Here is a 27480-nt window from a genome sequence, read left to right as displayed (position 1 = left end):
TAGACAGGAAGGTGGCAGGCAGCAGTGATTGGAATATAGGATTGAAGATTGTGTGAAGGTTGGCATCTGGGTTAATAAAGCAAGGTTCAGAATTCTATCTGTGGAGACAGAGATTGGAATCAGAGAGGAATTTGGGAGGGTGTTAGCTTCATAGGATGTTGTCATGATGCATTTGTCATTTGGTAAGCCAATGCATTCACCTTAGAAAGGTATATCAGGTTTTTATTGAAATTGGTAATCAGGGAACTACTTATGACTAATAAGTCCAATATGACAATTGAAAACAAAGGCAGAAAATAAATATGACAAGGCTCAAATATTTTTATTTTCCTTTCTTTTTCTTCGTCTGATACTGTCCAACCCATGAAATTCTTCTAGCAAGCAGCATTTCCAGTCTGTCAGGTATCAAAGATATTTTAACAGTGCATCTTGAAGACCCATTTTCTGCTTGGATAGAATTTAATAAATTCTGCTATGTAATCCAAAAACTTTCTCCAGAACAATCATTGTTTACTGCATTCTGTTTAACATCACCAAACAAAGCATTCTGTACAGAACTTAGAATTCACATGCTCAAAAACTGTCTTGAAACACATGACCCTGAAATTCATGTGGTCAGCACTTTTCTTTGCTTTTACCAGCTAACCTCCTTCTCAAGTATCCAACTATTTACACACACACACACACACACACATATAATTTCCCATCACTCCAAATGGCTTATCTTCTTTAGCAATACACAAAAGTGCTGGCAAAACTCTCTCTTTCCCTACCTAAAGAATCTGAGTTGTATGTGATGTCATGTATGTACTCTGACAATAAACCTGAGCTTTGAACTCCATCTCCTTCCCTTACTTCAGTATTTGAGCCACCCTTCTTGGAACTCTGCCCTCTCCCCATATCACTTCCTCAGCTCCTTTCTCTTCTACCCTCCCACCTGCATACTCCTGTTATCTCTTACCTGTTAGCCTGTGCTTCTCGCCTTCCCCCTCTCCTCCTCCCCCCACCTTTTTATTCCGACATCTACCTATTTTTTTCAGATTCCTGATGATGAGCTCAGGCCCGAAATATCAACTGCTTTTACTTCCTATGGTTGAGATGGTGTGCAGTAACGTGAGGTAAAGAGTTAAGTGGTTGAAGTGTATGGTGACTGAGGGGCCACAGTGAAACTGCCATCCTCACTTAAGCAGTTTACATCTGGTTATGGTTTCCTTGCATTGCTAAGGAGAGCTGGGCCCAGGTCTGAAATATGTAGGGTGGTCTAAAGAAGTTATGGCAACATCCCTGTCTGTATGTCCTAAATGCAGTTCTGTGACATCCTCCTGGTTCATTGCCTTAAGAGGCATCTAATTTTAGATTAAGAATAGGAATGTTGTTATCACAATGGGTGTTGGATATTGAAGATCATTGCCATCCACTGACATATGGCACAATCTGGTAGTGATCAAGGTCCTGATAATTTACACTAAGAATCATTTTGAAAGTAGCACGTTAACTAATAGCTGCCGCTCCAGGTATCATGTGATTTGCCACTCTCTCCAGAATGTCTTATCTCATTTAGAGATGTAAATTTCCAGCCAGGTTTTGCAAATGTTTGTGGAAAATGTCTCCTCCCTCTTTAACTATTTAGATCAAAAACTGTGTGCACATGTAGGGCCCACCTCTCTGTCTCTTTTGAGGATCTGCTCCCAGACTTGATACTTTATAAGTTTTTTTCACATGAATGTGATCAGTTTCTTCCATGCTGGACCCAGTGGTGGAAGATGCAAATCATCTCCTATGGCTCAAACCCCAATTCCAACAATTTGTCCATTAGTCATCTTGTTGACCCTCCATCATTACTGGTGACCAATTCCTCTGCCCGACCCCAGAAAGCTCATTAATAAGCACACTTATTTGCTACCCCTCTGTGGTAAACTATTGAATGTGATCGGCTGCCAAGCATGGGCACCACCAAAGTGGTACAGACCTCTCTGGTTTTGAGATGTTAAAAAACGCTGGCCCTTTTACCAGGCTATTGAATGCCTGCATGGGATAGGCTTCACAACTGGGGATAAAGACCCCGTGGAGGAGCACACGAGCTCTTCACGGGTATTTTATTGAATTTTTCAATTAAAAAAAAATTTCCAATGTTATTTTAAAATATATTTGTATGAACAAGTCCATACCTCAAACCTGAAACATTGATTATGTATCTTTATCTTTGCTCTATAAAGTACACTGTTTGACCTGCTGAGCGTCTGGAGCATTGTGTCTTTACTTCAACCATGGTGCCTGCAGATTTTTATGTTTTACTACTGTATGAACAAGTTGTTCTACAACCTATCAGTAATCAAGTTCATTAAAATATTGGCAGCGTACTTCATTTAATCACTGAAAACCTTACAACAAAGCAGTCCTTTATTTCACCGGTTGAATTGTGAATTTCCAATGTGACCAAATATTTACAGCAGCCAGTCATTATCTCAGACCATCTCATAGTGGTTTAATATAAAAGCATTTTGCTCCATTGAAATGAGGATGAAGCAATACGTCAGTCTAAAGGTAGCAGTTTTTGCTTGGTTTACAAAGACTTAGACAGGTGAGTAATCATTTTTGGTGACACCATAGCAGTACTGAAATGCGTTGCATTTTTTTTAACCTATCTATCTTTAATAAGTGAAGGTTTAATTTAATATTGACATTAGTTAATGGGATCCAGTTAGACATGTTCTAGGTTTTGACAAAGCACATTGTTTGCAATTGCTGCATGCTATAGATGGGTCTTATTTGAAAATGCTGCCAAAGGAAGGGAAGGCACAGTTTATTTTCTGAATTATAATTGGGCATCATTTTCAAATTTCAATTCCACAGCGCAGGCTGGCAGAAACCCTGGATAATGCAGAAATGTAGCAATTGATTAATTGCATCACAGATTTAGAATAAGCATCACTGCAGAGAGCTACTGAAAGTCTCTCCATAAATATACACATGCTGCTTCAGAATAAGCCAGAGGAACACAACTGATGCAACCATTGAGACAAGTGGAAATTTTGCTTTAAAATAATGCTATATTTCAATTTATAGAGAAATTACTCAGTTAATGGTGAAACACAAAAGCTGCAGATGTTGGAACCTTGAGCAAACAATGAGAAGTTGGAGGGATTCAATGGGCCAGGCAGCATCCATGGGTAGAAATGGTCAATCAATGTTTCAGGTCCATTGAGACTAATGTAAGAAGGCTTGATACAATCCCTTCCGGTTTTAATCTTGATAAAGGGTCCTGACCCAAAACATTGACTGACCATTTCTACATGTGGATGCCGCCCAAGCTGCTCAATTCCTCCAGTTTCTCACTCATTAAATGATGTTTGGATCAACAGTTTCATCAGCATGTTACTGATGCCACAGAGAATAAATATCCTTCTAATGTTCATTTTGTTTATTAATGGCTTGAAGCAGACCATAAGAGTTGTGTTTTCAGGACATAAACCCACGAGCAGCTGCTGTTGCGTCACAGCACAGCATCACATCTATATGATTTTACTGTGTATGCAGCATTTTATTGTAATACAGAAAATTTTAGTGCTGGTTATGGGCGGTTGAAGAGGAATTACAGTTTAAATGACATTAAAGACCTAAGTGAAACACCTGGTTCTAGTACTTGGGAACAATGCTACCTCTAATTTTTAGTAGTCAGTGTGAACAAAAAAAATCTTAGGTTGTACAAATATTTTTTTCTTGTGACAGAAGTATGTGTGCATTGAAGGCTTGTGCAAATGTAAACTTGAAATTATTTCAAGGTCATTTTGGCACAGCCTATCTCATGGCTAATAAAGGAGTAACATGAGAGGAAGCTTCTTCACTCCGAGAGTGGTAGCTGAGTGGAATGACCTTCCGGAAGAGGTGATTGCAGCAGGGTCAATTTTGCCATTTAAGAGAAGGTTGGGTGAGTGCATGGATGTGAGGGGATTGGAGAGTTATGGACAGGGAGCAGGTAGGTGGGACTAGTGGAGTTCACTTAAATTGGTGCGGTCTAGCAGGTCCAGGATGGCCTGTTTCCGTACTGTAATTGTTATGTGGCATGATTTAATATAATACAAGTATTGATGGGATTCTATGAAGTAACATATTTAATTAAGATTTTATTCTCTACTTTGAACAATATTTTAGGGAACTAACCTTTTGTGTGCACATTAATTTCTTTTGAACGCTGAAGAAAGCTTGGAGAAGGAAGCTACTCAAGTGTTCAACATCATTGAGACAGAGCTTTAATGTCAATAGATGCCAGAAAGGGGAAAAAGGTTTAAACCCACCAAGGATTACTTTTTTCTTCTAGTTGAGGGGAATGCAAGTTCCTCGTTGCATACTGCCCAGTCATGCCAAGATCACTCAGAGCAACAATTGCTTATTACTTGGGAAAGCCTAGGTAACAGTGACAATCTCCCAAGAGTGGCTATCTCTACATGCCATTCTGTTTTATGTGACTATTGAGCCAAAGAAAATCTCAGTTTTAAAATATCATTAATTTTCATGACTTATCATGAAAAAAAAAGAGATTTCTTTTCCTGTCACTTTGATACATTCATAACTATGTAGTAAAGTTCAGCTCCAACTCAATCTGCAAATGTGCTGATGACACCACAGTTGTTGGACAATGAAGATAGGGAACCTAATTGGGTGATTCCAGAACAACTTTACCAAGACCAAGGAGTGATTGTGGATTTTAGCAAGGAGATGCAAAGGGACCACACTCCTGTCTGCATTGATGGGAAGGAAGTTGAGAGAGTCACACCTTCAAGTTTCTGGGATGCAAATTTCAGAAGACCTTTCCTGGAGCCAGCAGATTGAGGCAACTGTGAAGAAACAATACCAATGCCTTGACTTTCTAAGGAGCCTGAGGGGATTTGGCACATTATTGAATACTCCATTAAGCTTATAAAGAAGAACTGTGTAAAATATACAAAGAGTTGCATCACACCTGCTTTGGTGAGTCAACTACACAGAAATGCAAAAGGCTGCAGAAGGTAGCAAACATAGCCAGGTCCATCACGGGCTCTGACCTCCCATCCACTAAGGATGTCTATTTGATGCGCTGCCTCAAGAAGGCAACTAAGATCATAACCACTTCCCTACCCCCAACACTCTGGTCACAACCTCTTCACACTCCTAACTTCAGGCTGAAGGAACAGAAGCCTGAAATACATTACCTCTAGGTTCAAGGACTGTTCTTCTCCAACATCTTCTATTAGACTCCTGAACTTCCCCTTGGTATATTAGTCAGGGACTGTTCCGACTGCATAAATAACTGTCTGCACTATTGCGTCACTCTTTTGCACTTGGATAACTGTAAATATTTATTATCTATTTATTAACCTGTCAGAAAATGGCAGCGGCCACTTTGGGTCCTGACAATGATGAAATCCACAACCCACTATGTTGTGTCTATGATCGGGAAATATCAAAATACAAAACATGAACCATTCTTTCAAATTAGTGGATTGGATCAGTAAGATTCTGTGCAGTTTAAACCTACTGAAACAGGGAACACAGTTTACTGCAAACTGTGGAGTAGATTATGGGAGATATGTGAAGAAGGTAGCATTGGGGTTTGACTGAGAATTAACCCCTTCAAACCACACTCTCTCCAATCTTACTCTCAAATGTAAGATCGCTGGAGAAGAAAATGCATACCTAAGGCTGCAACTGAACCAGAGAGAACTGCAAGGCTGCTGTGCTCTGGTGATTACCGAAACATGGCTCTAGGACACACTTCCAGACTCAGCAATCCAGCCAGTTGGTCTTATTTCCTTCAGGGCAGACAGAGACACTGCTGCTTCTGGCAAGACTTGATGAGAAGGACTGTGCATTTACATCAGTGAGAACCGGTTCTCTAATGTCTCTGTTCTGAAGGCATTCTGCTCAGCAGAGATAGAATACTTCCTGGTGAAATGCAGACACTTCTACCTGCCCAGTGAATTCTCGGCTTCGCTGATTGCCGCAGTCTATGTTCCACCTTCAACTAATGAGGGTGAAGCCATGAAGGAGTTTTATGGTACCATCTGCGAAGCCCAGATGTCACACCCTGATGGTGCCATGATTATTGATGATGACTTCAATCATCCCAATCAGAACACTATCTTACCATTGTTTCAACAGGATGTTAAATTCACCACCAAAGTAGAGCACCTTGGATTGGTGTACACCAACATCCCCGGTGCAAACAAGGCTGCACCTTACCTCCCACCTTGGATACTCGGATCATATATCCATCCTGCTATCCCCAGTGTACAGATTGCTGGCAAAGCAAACTAGGTCAGTTCAGAGGGAGATGAGAATGTGTCTGGGGTTGGAGGGTTGGTGCTTAGCAGTGCTGCAAGACTATTTTGAGACCACAGACTGGAGCTTTTTCAGGGAGGTGGCCACCTACAAAAGTCATGTAAAGATAGAGGAATGAACAAGCTCAGTGACTGGCTACATCAGTAAGTGCATTGGTGATGTCACTGAGATCAAATGCTTCACAATATGGGCTAACCATAAACCATGGTTGGATGTAGAAGTCCGGGCCTTTCTCAGAGCTCGTGGTGCTGCCTTCACAACATGGCATAGGATGGTGCTAAGAATAGCCAGGGCTGATCTCTCCCGTGCAATCCACACAGAAGATCCACAGACAGCTGTGCAACACCGGCGACATGAGACATATGTTGCAAGGGATAAAGATTATTACGGATCACGTCAACCTTGCGAATTAAGGATAATGATGTCTTCCAGACAGGCTGATGCCAAAGAAAGATCCATGACCCCCTCATGAATGGATCCCCAGTATAACTAAGGTGAGGAGAACCCTATTCAAGGTGAGCTCTCAAAGTGGTGGGATCAGACAACATTACCTGGTCAGGTTCTGAAGGACTGAGCGGACCAATTGACACGTCTTTATGGACATTTTTTTTTAATTGGCTATTATAATAAATACAGTACAATGAAGAAAAGGGAACAAAACTGAAAATACTATTTTACATATGTGTATAAATAAATAAATAAATAAATAAATAGATTTTTATATTTATTTATATATATGTATCTCTCTCTCTCTCTCACAAGATAAAACTTCAAACAGTATAAACTCAGTCCCCCTCCACTGCACTGGGTGAAGACAGAAAAGACATCAGAAATATTATGTATGTTTTTAAAAAAAAATCACTTAAGTTACTCCATTGAAAAAAGAAAACTAACTAAAATAAAACATCTGAGCAGCTTTTTCTGAGGGTTTCATATATTTTGTAGCTTTTGCTTCATACCATGATTCAAAAAACAAAGGTAAGACTATATCTCATCTGGAAGCGTGAGAACATTTAATCACATTAAAAATGTTTATTTCAAATGTAAATAAGACATCAAAGGTTACCATGTATCTTCAATGAATCAAATACATGGTGTTTTTTTTAAACTTAAGCATGACATAATATGAGAAAACCTCTGAAACACTGTTGGAGGTCTAGAGTCTTTACATTTGAATAAGATGGCTTTTCAAGCTAACATTTTAGAGAAGGCCACAACCCGTTGCGCAGGTACAGAAAACCACCTTATGTCTGGTTCAGTAACCCCAAAAAGAGTAGTTATTGGATTGGATCGTAGCTCCACATAGAAAAGATATTAAAAATTACTTTCCAATAGATTTATAAAGATGGACAAGACCAAAACATGTGTGTCAATGTAGCAATATCAGATTTGCATCTGTCACAAGTAAGGTTAATAGTAGAAAAGATACAAGCCAGCTTATCTTTGGACATCTGAATATGGACATCTCCAGCACCTCATTGTGGTGTTCAATACAGCCACCATCATCTCAGTACCCAAGAGGGTGTCAATAACAGGTCTCAATGACTACCTCCCTGTGGTACAGACCTCCACCGTTATGAAACGCATTGAGCATCTGGCAATGGAGCGCATCAAAGCACACCTCCCAGTGATGTTGAACTCATTTCAATTTGCCTGTAGAAAAAAATCATTCCATCCTGACCCACCTGGAGAATGACACGACATACGCTGCTGTTCAGTGACTTCAGCTTGGCGTTTAATATGAACATTCACCAAAGCTGTTCTCGCTGGGACTCAATACCCCTCTCTGTAACTGGATTCTGGATTTCCTAAAGGAAAGACTGCCATCGTCCAGGTCAGTAACAGAATGTCAAGCTCAATTACGCTGAGCACTGGCTTACCTCAGGGTTGTATACTCAGCCCTCTCCTGTTATGCTACTGACCCACGACTGCATTGCCAGATCCAGCTCCAACAGTGCCATCAGATTTGTAGATGACGCCACAGTCGTTGGCTTCATCAGCAACAACGATGACTCGCTCTACAGAGAAGAGGAGGAAAATCTCGTAAAATAGTGTGAGAGTAACACCTGAGGCTCAATATGGACAACGACCACCCCACATTACACATCAACAACTCTGTCATGGAAAGCACCAAGTTCCTTGGCATTCACTTAACTAGTTTCTCTAAATTTTACATAATGTAAAATAACAATTGAATTAAAAGAACATTTTAAAATCCCTGTAAATAAGGATTGATTTGTTCCTTATGTACTTGCATGTTTGAAATCCAATGTGAATAATGCTTTCTGCTAGCTGTCAAGTCCATATGATCATTTGTGAAATAGAAGATCTGTGCTCTGGATGTGGGAATAGCATGGGTTTCTTCGGTTGTTTAGTTTATCATCAGTTGAAAGGAAAGCACTTCACTCCGTAATCATAGAAAAATACATACTAGCCATTCTTAATGTTAAGAATATATAGGCACAGCAGTAAACTGTAGAAAACATCACTGATTTAAACATGTTAGTATTCACTGCTCATTGGACTTATTTCTTCACCTTTAGCAAAAGCAACCCCATCAAGTTGGCACCATGTAGAAGTCGTAGGAAGAAGACAAACAAAGGTTTATAATTCTGCAATGTGTGACATTGTCTATTACACAATACTGGAGAGTTACATTTGCCTTACTTTTGACCCACATAATTATTATTTATTTCTATTCTCAATTTGCCTATCTTTGGTTGTAGTTTGTAAGTGGCCTTTTCAAATTAAATGGAAAAATGCTATAAAATGAATAATAGGCATCTGTGAAAGGGATGGTTTCACTGAATAGTTGACTGATGTTTTGCTGCTATGCCACTGATTCTTTGGAGTGACTATCTTTCCCCTTTCATCAAAATAGCATAGAGACCTAATTATTCAACATAATATTGCTTTAATTTCAGAAACTACTTGCATGTTATATTCCTATCTTTCATAATGAAGAATTTTCTGAAAATCTGGTGACCAGGTTCATGAAGGTAAGTTGCTGACATACAACTGCTCATAATAGACAGTTCCAGAGGGGACAGATGCATAGTGAATTGAATTGGCATGCCTATAAAAGGCAGAAAGTAGTGGTGAAGGATGTTATTCTGGCTGGATGTCTGTTCCACAGAGATCGGTGTCAGGACTCCTGTTACAATCAGAATCAGAATTTATTGTCGTGAACATGTACCACGAAATTCATTGTTTTGTGACTGCATTACACGTGCAAAATTGGTATAAATTACATCTTTTTAAAAAATAATTAATTCGTGGAAAAGAAGAGAAAAATGAGGTGGCGCCTGTGGTTCATTGTCCATTCAGAAATCTGATGGCGGAGAAGCTGTGTTTGCTCCTGTACCTCCTTCCTGGTGGTAGCAGTGAGAAAAGGGCCTGGCCTGGGTGGTGAGGGTCTTTGATGAGAAAGGCTGCTCTCTTGAGACACTCCCTCTTGTAGATGTCCTTAATAGAGATGCCCATGATGGCGCTGGCCAAGTTCACAACTCAGTAGTATTTTCCTGTCCTGTGCATTGGCACCTCCAGACAGTGATGTGACCAGTCAGAATGTTCTCCACAGAAAACCTGTAGTTTTGACATACCAAATCTTCTTAATCTCCTTACATAGCTGCTGGTGAGCCTTCTTCATGATTGCATTGACATGGAGGGCTCAGGATTGATCTCAGGATAGAGATGTTGAATCCCAGAAATTTGAAGTTCTTGACCCTTTCCACTGCTGACCCCCCACCCCACCGATGAGGACTGGTTTGTGTCTTGATTTCCCCTGCTGGATCATAATCAGTTCCTTAGTTTTGATAATATTAAGTGCAAAGTTGTTGTTGAGACACCACTCAACCAGCTGATCTGTACGCTTTCTCATTGCCTTCTGTAATTCTGCCAATGTCTGTGATGTCATTGTCAGTGAGGAGGAGATGCGGTACTGACTGTGGACTTCTGATGACAAAGTCATGCATTCAATAGCAGAGGCCCAGGTTTTGAAGTTTACAGACCAGTACTGAGGGTATGATGGTGTTGAAAGCTGAACTGTGCTGGACAAAAAGCAACCTGATGTATATGTTGCAGTTATTTAGGTGATTGAGGGCCGAGTGGGGAGCTAATGAGATTGCATTTGTTGTGGAGTGATTATGATAGAAGGCAAATTGCAGTTGGTTCAGATTTTTACTTAAGTATGTAAGTTCTGGCCTTGATCAGTGCAGGGCACCCCTGTGGTCTTTCCCCTCAATAACAAGTATACCATTTTGGATACTGATCTACCAGGGACAAACAATGGCGATTAGGTCTCTCGCACAGAGTCTGGTCCAGTGGCTAAGAAGGGTAGAGAGGAAAAAAAGTAAGCTGTAGTAATAGGGGATTCCATAGTTAGATGACAGATGGGAGGTTCTGTGAAAGGAATCTAGTATCCTGGAGGGTATGTTGCCTCCTTGATGCCAGGGTCCAAGATATCTCAGATCGGGTTCACAGCCCTCTCAGAAGGGAGGATGAGCAGCCAGATGTAAAGGTCCATTGGTGGGGAGTACCTGCGATCAGGGCTCAGGGAGTTAGGCAATAGGTTGATAGACTGGACGTTCAGGGCTGTAATCTCAGGATTGTTACTTGTGCCACAAGCTTGTGAGGTTAGAAATATGAAGATAATGCAGCTTAACATGTAGCTAATGATATGGTGCAGGAGGGGAGGGCTTCAAGTTTCTGGATCATTGGGCTCTCTTCCAGGGAAGGTGTAAACTGTTCCGATCGGAAAGTTTGCATCTGAATTGGAGGGGGAACTAATATCCTTCCAGGAAGGTTTGTTAGTGTTCGTCTGGGTGTTTTAAACTAGATTTGCAGGGTGGATGGGAACCAGAGTGCCAGAGCGGATAGAGGAGTGGAGGAGGGAAAAGATTATGTGAAAATTGCATGTACGTAGTGGAGATATTCTCATGTGCATCTTTTTCAATGCAAGGAGTATTGTTAAAAGGCAGACGAGCTTAGAGTGTGGATCGGAACGTAGAATTATGAAATTGAGGCCATTAGTGAAACTTGGTTGCAGGAGGGGCAGGATTGGAACCTCAATGTTCTGGGCTTCCGTTACTTCAAATGTAATAAAACTGGGGGGTGGGGGGGGGGATGGGGTCTGAAAAGGGGAGGAGTGGCATTGCTTGTCAGGGAAACTATCACAGCTGTGCTCAGGCAGGGCAAACCAGAAGGCTCCTCTACAGAGGATACATGGGTGGAGCTGAGGAAAAGAAAGGTATGAGCACACTCATAGGGCTCTATTATGGACCGCCCAATAGTCAAGGAGAATTGGAGACACAAACCTGCAGAGAGATAGCAGACAGCTGCAGGAAACAAAGTTGTGAAAGTAAGAGATTTTAACCTTCCATTTATTGACTGGGTCTCCCATACAGGCTGGAATTCGTCAAATGTGTTCAGGAAAGTTTTCTAAATCAATATATAAGAGGTATCAACTAGAGAGAGTGCAATACCAGCTCTCTTTTTAAAATATTTTTATTAGGTTTAACATATGTACAAAATGAAAATAACATAATAATTAATTTGTATACAACTAAGCAGAGATGAAAATAAAAGGCAATGAAAAAAGGTAGATAAAACTACATCAATAATTGCTTGTAATACCTAAAAAAAATTTAATTGAATTGATCTATGTAACCATGTTAAACCCTTTTATTGAAGTAACATAAAATAAGGGAGAAAATAAGCCTAAAAACAAATTGGGAATGAACAGGAGAGGTGACAGAATTACCAGTATGTGTTGGGAACATTTTGTACCTGTGATCATAATGCCATTAGTTTCAAGTTGATTATGAATAAGGGTAGGTCTGGACCTCATGTTGAGATTCTAAATTGGAGAAAGGCCAATTTTGAGGAAATGGGAAAGCGTGGATTGGGATTGCTTGTTTTCTGGCAAGGATGTGCTCGATATGTGGAGATCTTTAAAAGTGAAATTTTGAGAGTACAGAGTTTATATGTTCTTGTCAGGATTAAAGGCAAATTTAGCAGGCATAGGGGAGCTTGGTTTATGAGAGATATTGGGGACCTCGTTCAGAAGAGATAGGTGTGCAGCATGTATAGGAAACACAGCAAATTAGGTACTTGAGGAGTATAAAAAATGCAAGAAAAAAACCAAGAAAGAAATCAGGAAAGGCTAAAAGAAGACATGAGGTTACTTTGGTAGACAATGTGAAGGAAAACCTGAAGGGTTTCTACAGATATATTAAGAGCAAGAAGGATAGTAATTTGTCCCCTTGAAGATCAGAATGGTCGGCCATGTATGGAGCCAAAAGAGATATGGGGGAGATCTTATATGTTTTCTTTTTATCAGAATTTCACTTAGGAAACTGGCACAGAGTTGAGGGAAGTAAGGAAAACTAGCAGTGAGGTCATGGAACCTACACAGATTAAAGAGGAGGAGGTGTTTGCTGTCTTAAAGCAAATAAGGCTGGATAAATCCCCTGGGTCTGAAAAGATATTTCCTGGGACCTTGAGGGAGGCTAGTGTAGAAATTTCAGGGGCCGTGGCAGAAAAAAATTTAAATGTTCTTAGCCACTGCTATGATGCTGAAGGTTTGGAAGGAATCTCGTGTTCTTCTGTTGATTTAAAAAAAGACTCCTCAACTAATCCTGGAAATGAAAGGCCAGTGAGTTAAGTAGTAGGTAAATTATTGGAAGTTGTTCTAAGAGGTGAGATGTATTGTCGATATTGTGCAATAGTCAACCCCCTCCCCCACCTTTATTGGCCTGAAAATCAGGTGTTTTTTGTATGACTTGTGTTAAAGTGGACCCCCGCATTTTTGGCTTCATCCGCCCCACCCTCCCCGATGCTCTGACTCATCCTCACCCCAACTGTCTGCCCATCTGAATTACCGACGATGGATCCTCACCCCAGCATCCGCCCATTACATGAGAATATATAGTATTTGGATAGCTCGGGATTGATTAAGGATGGTCAACATGGCTTTTTGCATGGTAGGTAATTTTTAACCAATATTATGAGTTCTTTTGATGAGGTTACCAGGAAAGTTGATGAAAGAAAGGCTGTGGATGTTTTCTATAAGGCCTTTGACAAGGTTTTGCATGAGAGGTTAGTCAGGAAAGTTCATACATTAGATATTTACGGTGAAGTAATGAACTAGATTCAATAATGGCTTGATGGGAGAACCCAGAGAGTTGGGATGGATGATTGCTTCTCAGACTGGAGGCCTATGACAAGTGGTGTGTCTCAGGGATCAGTGCTCTGACCATTGTTGTTTGTCATCTATACCAATGATCTGGATGACAATGCGGTAAATTGGATCAGCAAGTTTGCAGATGACACTAAGATTGGGGGTGTTGTGGGCAGCAAAGTAGGCTTTAAAAAGCTTGCAGAGGGTTCTGGACAAGTTGGAAAAGTGGCCTGAAAAATGGCAGATGGAATTTAATGTAGACAAGTGTAGGGTGTTGTATTTTGGAAGGACAAACCAAAAAAGGACATGCATGATAAATGATATGCCACTGAGGAGTGCGGTAGAACAGAGGCATCTGAGGATACAGATACATAATTCCCTGAAATTTGTATCACAGGTAGATAAGATTGTAAAGAGAGCTTTTCGCACATTGGCCTTCATAAATCAAAGCATTGAGTTGGAATTTTATGGTAAAGTTGTATAAGACATTGGAGTATGTTTGGAGTACTGTGTACAGTTTTGGTCACCTAACTACAGGAAAGATATCAGTAAGATAGAAAGAGTGCAGAGAAGGTTTACTAGGATGTTGCCTGGACTTCAGGAACTGAGTTACAGGGAAAGGTTAAACAGGTTAGGCATTTATTCCCTGCAGAATAGATGAAGGAGGGGAGGTTTGATAGAGGTATTTAAAATTATGAGGGGGATAAACAGTAAATATAGGTAGCCTTTTTCTACTGATGGTAGGTGAGATACAAACCAAAGGACATGGGTTAAGGGGAAGTGTTTAATGGGAATATAGGGGGAACCTTCCTCATACAAAGTGGTGGGAGTGTGGAACCAGCTGCCAGCTGAAGTGTTGAATGCTGGCTCAATGTTACAATTAAGAAGAATTTGGACAGGTACATGGATGGGAGTGGTGTGGAGGGCTACAGACTGAGTGCAGATCAGTGGAACTAGACAGAAACATGGTTGGCACAGACTAGAAGGGTCAAATGGGCCTTTTTTCTGTGCTGTAATATTCTATAGTTCTATGATTCATTACAATAGATGTGAGTTCTACTGGATGATAGTCATTGAGGCAGCTCAGTCTCTAATTGGGCACCAGTATGATTGATTCCCTTTTGAAACAGGTGGGACCTCAGATTGCAGCAATGTGAGATTGAAAATGTCCATGAAAACACCAACTAGTTGGCACAGATTTTCAGTACCCTACCAGGTATGCTTTGAGGATCTTCTTGAAAGATGTTCTAATGTTGGCATCAGAGACAGATATCACAGTGTCACAAACTTCTACAGGGATTGTCATTGATTCCATTTAATTTTCCTTTTCAAATCAAGCAAAAAAAAATGTTCAGCACATTGGGTAGTGAAGCATCTCATTTATGGGTTTTGCCTTGTAGAATGTAATAGCCTGCAAACCCTACCTACCTGGTGAGTATTCAGATCTGTTTCTAGCTTCCTCAGAATTGGCTCTTTGCTGCTGAGTTAGCCTTCTATAGATTGTACCTGGATTTCCTGAGAGATCTGGATTGCCAGTCTTAAAGGCCATTGACTTCGCCCTCAGTGAGTTGTGAATCTTTGGATACATCCATAGCTTTTGGTTGGGGTACTCCCAGTATGTGCACATGGGCACACACTCATCCATGCAGGTCTTGACGAAGTTGGAGACAGCCAAGACATATTCATTCAGGTATGAAGATGAATCCTTGAATTTGTGATGTGCATAAATGACTTGAATGAAAAAGGAGTTGGATGGGTTAGTATACAAGTGTGAGATGATGCACTTTGGGAGGTCAGATGTAAGGATGTGCAGAGGGTCTGGGGACTCGGGTCTATAGATCCTTGAAAGTGGTTATGCAAGTAGATAGAGTGATAAAGAAGGTGTACAGAATGCTTGCTTTCACTGGGCCAGGTATTGAGTATAAAAGTAAGGAATTCATATTAAAGCTATATGGAACTTAGGTTAGGCTCTCTTTAGAGCATGGTGTGCAATTATGGTCGCCCCATTAAAGGAAGGTTATTAGGTTTTGGAAAGGACACAGAAGAGCTTTATGAGGATGTTGCTCTGATTTGAGGATATGAGCTACAAGGAGAGGTCGTGCAATCTCAGGTGTCTCTTCTGGAGCATCAGAGGGTGAGGGATAGGGGGTGACTTGATAGAATTTTATAAAATGATGAGAGGCATAGACAGGGAAGACTTTTTCCCTCAAAGTAAATATATCTAACCGGTGGGGGGAACGGGAGGCAGAGAGAATAGTTTATATTTACTGAAACTGCCTGGAATGGGCTGTCAGGACCAGTGGTGAAAGCAGATACAATAGTAGCATTTAAGAGGTATCTAGATGGTCACATAATTTTGCAGGGAATAGAGGGATATGGATGTAATTCAAGCAGCAGAGTTTTAGTCTAACTTGGACATCATGGAATGAAAAGCCAGTTCCTGTTCTGTACTACTTGATGTTCAATAGCAAATACTGTGCCAATCACCATATGTATGAACACATTGTACAAAAATGCCCCAGATGCATTTCACTCAGCCCTCCTGATTTATGGAATTCATATCACAAGAGTCTGTCCAGTCATGTTTCCCTTTCATAATCTGACTGTAAATTGAACCATGTAATTAATGTTGACTTGGTGAAGGGAAACCAAGGCACAGGAAATTTACAAAGGAATCAACAGAGAAAAGTTACAAAATCCAATAGTCCTCCTTTAAGGTTATTAACTTTTGGACTAATTATTTTACTGAATACAGTATCTCCTGCTATCCAAAAGTAGAGTATTCCTATCAAACCTTTTGTAAGCCGAAATGGTGTAAAGTAAAGAAGCAATTACCATTAATTTATATGGGAAAAGTTTTTGAGTGCTCCCAAACCCAAAAAATAACCTAACAAATCATTTTAGGTTTTGTGTGTTGTATGTTATAACACTAACATATAGTAAAAGCAGGAATTATATGATTAATACACAGCCTCTATAAAGCAGAAATAATGTATGTACAGTGTAGTTTAATTTACCAGAATCATGAAGGCAGCAGGCACACTGGAAGGATGAGAGATGGTGATGACAGTACGTTAGGCTAAGGATTGGGTAGTGGGAGGTACAAGACACTGGGGTGAGTTTAAAGCTAGGATGGCTTAATGTTGAATGTGGTTCCCAGGGAAGGAGCTTAGCGGTACCACTCTTGTTGCGCCTTTTTCATATAAGCGAAAATCCTCTTTGGATTTCCTTCAGTTAGCGACAACAGCTACTAATGTAGGTCTTTTGTAAAAGCAAAGTGGCATAAAGCGAACTTTCGAAAAGCGAGGCTTGGAATGTTACAGTGGCATCTTTCACAATGAACAATTTTCCAGAAATATGATTGCCATGATAATAGGAATGAGCGACAAAATGCTGACACCTGGAATTCCTGCATTAATGCAGGTCAGGGTGCCATTCACGTATGAATTGTTGTTGCTTATCCTGAGTTAGTGAATACCAATCTGCTAAGGCTACAGTAAATCTACACCACAGGATTCCTTTAATTGCTGCTGCATTGGCAGTTCCTATTGCCTGATGTTTAAGAGGCAGAGAATTTTAATTTTATCAAAAGACTAGATGTTTTCCTAATCAAAATGAATAACTATATTATATGAAAACAAGGCTTTGAAGCAACCTATTCTCAAAAATTAATTTGATTCATGTCTTTTAAAATAATTTTAAGGCAGCAAATTAACCAGGCAAACTATCCTATTTTTCTTCATCCAAACACACATTTCGCAGTCTTTGTGCAACTGTCTGAACAAACCCCGAGTGAATTCTTCAACTGTGGCATCATCTTCAATGAGATTTTTAGTGATTTTTTTTCATATATACAATTTATAGCCCACTGCCTACTTTTTTGGTTCTATTTCTGTGAATCACAAGCTGTTTTTCCAACTATAATAGACTATTTCATTTATTTCTGGTAGATTAAAGCCCTTTCATTTCCAAGGAACACTCATTTGGGTATAGCAGACACTCACAGTCAAATTTGGTTATAGTTTATTCTCTCATCACAAACTTCCTGGATTGTGAAGATGCCCTGAGGCTTTTTATCTTTATTACACCCATTCTGCTCTCTCCCCTATCCTCACCTCCATATAATCAGTTGCTTCTGCTGTTTATCTCACCTAATGGGCTCAACTTCAAAGACACCCTTGTACTGGACCCAATTGTCCATCTTTGTCAATCTTCCCTCAGGCCCCTCTGACCTCATCTTGTCCACGAGACATCCCCTGCTCCCGACATCTGTATTCCACTAATTATTTAACCATAGAATAGCAGTTCCTCTTCCAGGATTAGCTGATATTATTAACAGTTCCCTCTCATGAATCCTCCCCACTACATCGCGCCACATCACATCCCTTCATGATCTAAAATCACTGTTTCCCTCTGCTGGTTATAAGCACTCTCACCCCACCAGTTACTTCTTTTGTATCCCAAAAATTCTTTAACCTATTGCTTCCCAACCCTCTTTTTTAAAATGAATTCCCTCACTCAGATTTTTGCTTCTATTTTTCAGTATTGAAATGACATTAATGAGTCTGACATCCAATGTGAATGTCACCAGAGGAAATCTTTCCTTTTTGCCCTCAATCTCTCTATAGCTTCCGACATGGTTGATTTTCCCACTTTCTTACCATCCAGCTGAGTTGACATTTTTGATTAGAAAAGCATTAAAAAAAAATCAAACATTATAGTTCTGGCCCTTCGGCCCACAATGTCGTGCTGACCTATATATACTTACCACCCCCCCAAAAAAAAACTAAACCTCAAATCCCTCCACCATCAGACTCAACGACAAACTAGAGGCTCATTTAATGACTACTACTTATGCACTTTACTGATTTTCTATTGCACAGTTTGTTTATGTTCGTTAACTGTTTACAAGTTTGTACTGTGTACAGTTTATTTTTTCCATTCCCAATTAGTGGTAATTCTGCTGTGCCTGCAGGAAAAAGGAATCTTGGGGTTGCATGTAATGTCATGTATGCACTCTGACAAGAAATCTGAAATTTTTCTTTCATCAATGTACCTGTCTAAGAGTCTCTCTTAAATGGCCCTATTGTTCCAGCCTCCACCACAACTCCAAGCAATGCATTTCATCCCCTCCCCCCAAAAAATGTACCCTTGATGTCTCCCCTAAACTTTCCTCCCTTTACTTGCAGACATCCTCCAGTATTTGCTACTTCCACCCTGGGAAAAAGGTGCTGGCTGTCTATCTTATCTATGTCTCTCATAATGTTGTTGACTGCTATAAGTCAACTTTCATCTTTCTTCACTCCAAAGTGAAAACTTTGCCTCATAAGACATAATTTCAAATTCAGCCAACATCAGGTAAATCTCTGCACCTACTCCACAGTTTCCACGTCCTTCTTGTAATGAAGTGATCAGAACTGAACACAATATTCTAAGTGTGGTCTCACCTAGATTTATAGAGATTAATGACTCCTGAACTCGAACCTCTGACTTACAATAGTACCTTTCACACTTGCGAGTGATCCCAGGAATTAACAGCCAATCGACCATTAAAGTGCCAAGTGTGAAAGCAAATTGTGTAAATTGTGCGTTGTAGTGCTACCAACTTCCCCACCATATTTAAAAATTGTCCGCTATTGCTCTTTATTGCTATTTATTCCCACAGTCTCTTATTTATATAGGTTGGCACAACAACAACAGGGGTTGAAGGGCTCATACTGTGCTGTACATCAGCGTGTTATGCTGATGGCTGGCTCCGCCCCCATCTGCTCACATACAACCCTGCTTTCCTGCCTAAACCCAGAACCCTTCTGAAGACTACTGTGAACCCCTACCTATAGTTATAAGCTAATAAAAGTGTTTGTTCTCCCTCCAGTCGTGAGAGCTTTTATTCACGGTACAATTTTATTAGCTTATTCCCTAACGAGGAAGTGCCTGATACTCTGCTGATAGACCCTCTGTCCTCCGACATGGCTGAGGAGTTCATGTACTGGCTAGACTGCTTCCAGGCCTACCTGAACGCGACCAGAGACGTCTTCACACTGATGAACTCAGGAGGTCTGCACTAGTTTTGAAGGTAGGAACGAAAGGGTATGCAGACATCAGGGACTGCACTACATATGACACTGCTATTGAGATGTTGAAGGTTAGGTACCTTAAGTTAGAAAACAAGGTCCTAGTGAGGCACTGACTTGCTCTACGTCGCCAAAGGTCAGGAGAGACCATCGATGACTACCTGCTGGATCTGCGGATGCTTGCCAAGAAGTGCAGGTACAAAGCACCTATGGGCCGCCTTTGTGAGGAAGAACAAATCCGGGATACTCTGCTCTTGGGGGTCCGCTCAAAGTACATGAAGCAGTGACTGCTCGAATAGGGAAAGAAGGACATGGCTAGCCACATTGAACTGGCCAAGCTTGAGAACGACTACTTCAAAGCCAGCAAACTCACTCACCCAGGTGACCCCTTCAAAGGACCTGCTGTTTCCACTACCCCAGCCCTAATGGTTGCCGATCCCATGCTAGGGAGTGCTTTTTCTGTGGCAAGAGCCAGCATCCCCGATCTCGTTGCCCAGCTACAGACTCAGTGTGTTCCAGCTGTGGCAAGAAAGGGCATTGGGAGAGGGTTTGTCACGTGAGGGAAACCCGGGAAAGTCCGTGGCCTTTGCCACTCCCGGATCCGATTCCAGCCCCAAGCAGCCTTCCCTGACTTCACCTGAACCCACGGCTGCACTACACACCGACAGAGGGTGGTAGTGAGGAAATGGCACGAAAAGGCTCGTTGGCCATCTTGCCGTGAGTCAAATTCAAACTCGGTGCCGTCATTGTTGGAGGAGGAAGGAGGGTGGCCATTTTGTGACACTACGAGGTCAACGCCATTCTTACCTACACAGGGAATCCCAGAATGGTGGGGGCCACTCAAGTGAGGAGTATGGAGTCTCCAGGAACCTAACCTTGATGGTCCTAGGCCTGGACAGACCTCACCAGCTCAGCAACTCCATAGTGACTGTGAAGGTAAATGGACATTCCACTAAATGCCTAATTGACACAGGGCCTACTGAAAGCTTCATAGATTTATGGACTGTGCAAAAATACAACCTGAAGATGTATCCTTCCAATTTCCGCATATTCTGTGTGTCATTCTACGTGTGTTCAACAACATTATATAGTACATTGTCGTTTGAAGGGGGAATTCTGTAAATTTTACTTGTATATATTTGATGAATTGTGCGCTCCGGTGCTGTTGGGTCTGGACTTCCTGTGTCACCTTTAAAGCGTGACCTTGGAATATTCTAGTCCCCTCCCCCCGTAACGGTGTGGAATGGAAGGCCCCTAAAATCAAAACCCACATGCAGCCTCTCCACACTGAATACTGATCCCCTCACCTCTCTTCCCAAATCTGTCCTTGGACTGCAAACCTATTGCTACCAAGAGCAGGAGGTACAGCACAGCAAACTGAGATTTCATAAAGTCTGAGACAAAGGTATCATCGAATCAGGCACCAGCCCGTGGAGAGCGCAAGTGGTAGTGGTAAAAGGGGAAAGCATGTCCAGGCTAGTAATTGACTATAGCCAAACTATTAATCAGTGCACTCTCCTGGACTCATACACCCTCCCTCGAATTTCAGATATGGTGAACAATATTGCACAGTATTGGGTCTATTAGACCATCGACATGAAAGCTGTTTAACACCAGCTTCCAATCTGTTCCGAGAACTGCCCATATATGACATTTGAGGCTAACTCTCATCTCTATCAATTCCAGAAGGTCCCTTTCGGTATCACAAACTGTGTTTCTATCTTCCAGAGGCAGATGGACAGAATGGTGGATGAGTATGGGTTGAAGGCTACCTTCCCCTACTTCGATAATGTCACCATAGAAGATCATGACGTCAACCTCCAGAGTTTTCTCCACATGGCGAAAGCCCTGAACCTCACTTATATAACTCTGACAAGTGCGTGTTGTTCAGGACTAAACGTCTGGTTATCCTTGGCTACGTGGTGGAGAATGACATCATTGGCCCCAATCCCGATAGGATGCGCCCCCTATTGGAGCTCTCCGTTCCCAGCAACCCAAAGGTTTGAGGAGGTGCCTGGGGTTTTTCTCATATTACGCCCAGTGGATCCCTCAATACGCTGATACGGTTTGCCCGCTCTTAAAAGCCACTAATTTACCCCTGTCGGCTGAAGCCCTAACAGCTTTTAACTACCTCCGGAACCACTTTGCGAAAGTGTATGTACCTTTCCAAGTGGAAAGTGACACTTCAGATGTAGCCATAGCTGCTACCCTCAACCAGGCAGGCAGGCCAGTTGCATTTTTTTCTTGGACATTACAAAGCCATAATCTCCAGAACCCATCTGTGGAAAAAGGAGACTCAAGCCATTGTAGAAGGCATGAGGCACTGGAGACACTACCTGGCTGGTAGAAAATTTAATCTCCTTACTGATCAGCACTCGATCACATTCATATTTAATGACATTGAGAGGCAAAATCAAGAATGACAAGATTGAGAGATGGAGGATCGAGCTCTCCACCCACAATTATGACATTGCCAATTGGCCAGGAGCCCTTAATGACTCTCCAGATGGTTTATCCAGAGGAAGCTCTGCCTCTGCACACACTGGCCAACTGCAGACTATGCATAATGAGCTCTGCCATCCAGGAGTTACCCGCATGGCTCATTTTGTCAAGACGCGCAATCTGCCCTACTCCATGGAAGATGTCAGGGAAATGAACAGGTCTTGCCAGGTCTGCGCGAGTGCAGCCACACTTCTACCGCTCCACAATGGTGCACCTGATCGAGTCATCCAGGACCTTCGAAGAGCTCAGTGTCAATTTTAAGGGACCTCTCCCCTCCACAAACGGGAACACCTTCTTCCTCTCTCTCATTGACAAGTGCTCTCGCTTCCCGCTCGACATTCCATGTCCAGACATGTCCACTTTGTCAGTTATAAAGGCCCTAGACTCCATTTTTGCCCTGTTCGTGTAGCCCAGCTATATTCATAGCGACTGGGGCTCATCTTTTATGAGTGATGAGCTACATCAATACCTGCTGGTGAGGGGCATCACATCCAGCAGGACTACTAGCTATAACCCCCGGGCCAATGAGCAGGTGAAAAGGAGAGTGCCACGGTCTGGAAGGTTGTCAAATTGGCTCTGAATTCAAAAGTCCTTCCAGACTCACGCTGGCAGGAAGTCCTCCCTATGGCGCTCCATTCCATCCGGTCACTACTATGTACCATGACCAGTGCTACTCCTCACAAGCTCCTATTCAATTTTAAATGAAGGTCGGTATTGGGAACTATACTCCCAACCTGGCTCACAACTCCTGGTCCAGTCCTTTTCAGGAAGCATGCGAGGAGAAGCAAGACTGATCCCCTGGTGGAAAGGGTGAAACTGCTCCACACTAATCCTACATATGCCTATGTGGTGTATCCGGATGGCAGGGAAGACAGCATCACCATCAGGGACCTGGCACCCGCCAGAACAGAGGGTCCGTTGCCTCAAGTACCCTGCGAGCCACAGAGCTCATTCTCGTCATCCCCCATTCAGAACCTCAGGGATCTGGTTCAGGAGGAAAGTGTATCCCCCACTACCATTGAGTCAGGAGACCAAGCCTGCCTCTCACCAAGAGACCCAAGGAATCCAAGGCCACCACGAGGATCTCCAGACCCCCAGACTGCTTAAATCTGTAAATTTGTAAATAACTATATTTTTCAATTTCTTTTCTCAATCCATATTCTGTCTCCATTCACAGACCCCAAATTCTACAGGAAGGAGTAAATGCAGTGAACTGGGATTCACTGGTAGGGTGTTGTACTGATGGCTGGCTCCACCCCCATCTGGCCACATATAACCCTGGCTTCCCGCCTAAACCCAGAACCCTTCCGAAGACTACTGTGAAACCCTACCCTTAGTTATAAGCTAATAAAAATGTTTATTCTCCTTCCAGTCATGAGAGCTTTTAATCACGCTACACCCAGAGACCCAGATACAGTTGATCTCTCTTCCCATCTGCAACACAAGTGCAGGCTTTATGCTATGTTCCACCCTTGGTTCTATCCTCCACCTATATTTTGCCCCTTTAGTCGGATGATCTAAAAACACCACTTACATATTTTAAAAAATGATATTTCTGGAAACATTCATCAGATCAGACAGCATTTGTGGGAAAAGAAACAATGTTGCTGTTTCAGATTTAAGGCATCAATGTCTTTATTTAATTTGGAAACACCAGTTAGCCCAAGTATATGGCCACACTCACCTCACCAACTAGTCTACTGAACCTTTCACCATCTCTAAAGTGGCAAGCTGGTGGTAAACCACTCAGACCTGTCTGAGTGGAAATCTCTTGCCATTAAATAGAAATGAAAGTGAAGCCATTTTCTATTATACCTGTGGCAAACTACATTCGCAAGCCACTGATCCTTTCCCTCCACCTGCAAGTGTGAACCAGATAAGGTTTGCATCCCAGCCCCACACTTCCCAAAATGTGTTTGGGTAACAGTTAATAGATTGGAACTAACTTTTAATTGAAAATTCAAGGAGGCTGGAGTAATTCAAGCAGCATTGGTGGTAGAGAAAGAATGATCGATGACAGAACATCTAAATGCTTTAAGATTGTAGTCAGATTTTCCTTGGATACACTCCCACAAGTGGCTCTCTGCAACCTGAATATGGTCCCATGACCACAGAGCTTCTGACTGCACAGTGAGGAGATAGTTAGTGAGGATTGCCTTTGACAGCTGTCAAAGCTGGGAGTAGGGCTTTGTCAGCAGGAAAAGATGAAAATATTTTTAAAATCTTTTAAATGTCTTTGGCATTAAATAATGTGTAAAAATGATTGAAATTGAATCAACAAGCAAGCAATTAAAATTAAGCAATTGAAAGTCCTGAAAATATGTAATTTTGAAAAATCAAAGCAAAATAATACAAAACTTTTTCTTTTGAGCTACAATCTCCATTTGTTAGGTCTGGGAGCCTACTCTAGGTTTGAGAGACTATTTATCAGAACCATGCTGAAAATGCAGGATGACTGGACGCCATCTTTCTGCACTGAGCTGAGGGCACCCACAAAGGGAACTGACAGTCTGGCCCTCTGAAACTCTCAGCTTATCTCGGGGTTCCCTGCTTGACTGCACATAGAGTTAAACAGCACAGAAGTAGACCCTAAGTTGTCTACCTGAGCAGAAACTTTTAAGGAACTATTTATTATCCTGGATTATCACAGTTCTGCAACACGCACTAGGGCCCATCCATTTACTAATTCCTTCATGGTTTAACTTCTCAAAATGCAACACTCTGCACTTGTCCTAGTTAAATTCCATCTGCTGGTCCTTTCCTGTAGTTGATCTAGATCCTGTTGTAACCTTCTTCACTGTCACCAATAGTCATGTCATTTGCAAACTTACTGGCCATGCTAACTACATTGACCAAAGTTATTAATATAAATGACAAGCAACAGTGGACCCAGCACCTACCTAACAATGTGGCATGCCTATGGTTACAAGTCTCCAAGCTGTAAAACAAATCTCCATCTCCCCTATTAACCCTCTGGCTTGCACTATTAAGATAATTTTATATCCAATTGGTCAGCTCACCATGGATTCCACATTAACTCAACTTCTGGACCAGCCAACCACATGGGACCTTGTCAAAGGCCTTGCTGACATCCCCATGTGCCAATGACTGGCACTTACTGGTGCAATGCTGGTGCTTTCATGATCAATTGCCAACAATTGTCACAAAATCCTGCTGATGGATTCTTGATAGAAAGAGACTTGATAAAATTAGAAAATTAAATAGTTATGAAATGAAGCCAATGTTTCATTAAAAAATGAAAAATATGCAAGTTTAAACCTGCTACAGCCGCTAATGCTTGTGTTAATACCAATTAAAGTATTGCTCATTTCAAATTGCAATTTTTATGATGATCCTGCAGAAGTGACATTTTTAATAACCTACTTCAATTGCAGGATATATATAGAAAATCTACACACTGAATACATTGAAAACTGTAGCTTGGAAATTACATTTGGTGAATTGGAAAATAAATACACCAAACGCATTTGCGTGACATCTTCATTTCAATTTTTATTGAAGAAATTAGACTATTTATTTTAAATGGATCAATGCTTCTCGTAAGCAGTGGACAGAGTTACTGCTCAGTTAACATGTCATTATGTAATTAATTTCTGAAGAGAAGCAATGTTTTGAAATATTTTTACTACCTGTATTGACTAAATTGCAATCCAGGACAAGTTTCAAACAATGGTCAGCAGAGGGAATAAAATGAGAAAATGCTGGGAACACCCAACAAGTCAGGCAACTTTGATGGCCAGATAATCAAATGCTTCATCAGGGCAGGGAAAGTCAGCTAACATTTATGAGAATGTGGGGAAGAGATGAGTGGGACAAAAGGAAAAAGTAATGAAATTTGGGGCCCATCCTTCCTTGCCATTTCTGGAAATTAACTCTCGCATCCAAGTTTTGATTTCAGACCTGAAATGTTGTTTCTATTTCTCTTTCCACAAATACTGCCTGATCTGCTAAGTATTTTCAACATTTTCTCTTTTTCATTTTAGATTTCCAACATCTGCAGACTATGTATATTTATAACTCTTCAAATAAAATTGGTACATCAGGTGGAGAAAATTTGTGGATTGAATAGATTCAAAGTGATTTAACTAATTTTTGATAAGATAAACTAAACTGATGGAAATTGAAGCCTCCCACAGGCCTTAAGGATGGCATGTGATGCCATAGGAACTCTGTGGTTAGTAAGGGATCACTTGGGGTGTTATATGTGAGTGGAATAAATGGTCTATTGGCTTTCGTGAATGCTTCCTGTCCGGCTGAGTTCATCCAGCATTTTGTGAGTTGTTTAAGAAATATAGCAACATTTTGCAGTTGCGATTTCCAGTGCAGAAAAAGAGGTATTATGATTATTTTAACTCTTTGTTTTCTACCCTAACTCTACACTTTCCCTCATACACTTTATTCTGCCCTTTTCTCCTCAGATATAAGCATAACTTAACATCTTCACATTGATCTTAGTCATGGAGATGGCATGGACAAAGATGCACTGATAACATGAAGATGCTTAAAGTCTGGGGATAAACTGCAATCTGTGGGAAGGATGGTAAAGGGTCAAGGGAGGTTCCAAAATGCAATGATTAAGCAAGCAAAAAAGGGTTAATGAATAAGAAATTGAATGGTTCAAATAACCACAATTTATTACTCCGAACTATGCATATCTCCATTTAGTGAGGAAAATTTTATCTGAATTAATTGCAGATTATATCGGGGATTTTTAATTCCATAAGCAGAATAATTGCCTGCACATGTAGGAATGAAGTGAAAAAAAAACTTTCCAATGGGGAGCAAAATTCGTCGACAGTTGATCACACAAAATGAATAGCATTCATGGACTGAGTAGTCTGTATCATTTGCAAAATTTAGTTCATTGGAATTAATTGCACATTTACCAGAAACAGCCAACAAATGAAATGCACCTCTTCAGTCAGTCAGAGTTACTCTTCGAGACGAAGAGAGGTAATACCCATTGCATGTCTTTACACCAAACTTTCTGATTCAAACAAAATAGCGCAGCATGAACTACCTCTGATAAACTAATGGCAAAGAGAAGCAATAACCAAAGTAAAACATCAAAACCATTTGTTCGGGATATACCTCAGTGTGATGTGCCATGAGTGGCAGAGCTACAGATCTCTCCGAAGGAACTGCGCTGATTCGCTGTTGCAAAAGACCTAGAACTTCCAGACACTATCATTGTAGCCATCCAACTCATAATCTCTTCTCCTTCTTGACTAGGCAAAACAAATTGGTCTGTGAAGATTGTAACTAAAAATACAAAAAGATTTTCTGATAGATCTATTCCAGAAGAAGATTTGTGAAGATAAGCAAAATCTGTAGAAAAAAACACTCAAATGCACATAAAATACTAATTCTATGTAATGCAGTGCA

The 27480-nt window shown here is 41.2% G+C and overlaps 1 long non-coding RNA gene across 2 annotated transcripts in view; it reads right to left on the bottom strand.

Annotated features, from left to right (window-relative positions):
* The window catches only part of LOC138760100 (uncharacterized), a 64952-nt gene that overhangs the window by 2459 nt on the left and 35013 nt on the right, over window positions 1–27480 (bottom strand). For both annotated transcript variants that reach the window (XR_011355404.1, XR_011355405.1), the window contains one exon: window positions 8199–8336. This is a non-coding gene — a long non-coding RNA (uncharacterized lncRNA). The remainder of the gene's footprint in view (window positions 1–8198; window positions 8337–27480) is intronic.

Source organism: Narcine bancroftii, chromosome 4 (genome assembly GCF_036971445.1).
Source record: "Narcine bancroftii isolate sNarBan1 chromosome 4, sNarBan1.hap1, whole genome shotgun sequence".
Taxonomy (NCBI): Eukaryota; Metazoa; Chordata; class Chondrichthyes; order Torpediniformes; family Narcinidae; genus Narcine; species Narcine bancroftii.
The sequence above is the reverse complement of the archived record's forward strand: the minus strand, read 5'-3'. Positions and strand labels throughout refer to the sequence as shown.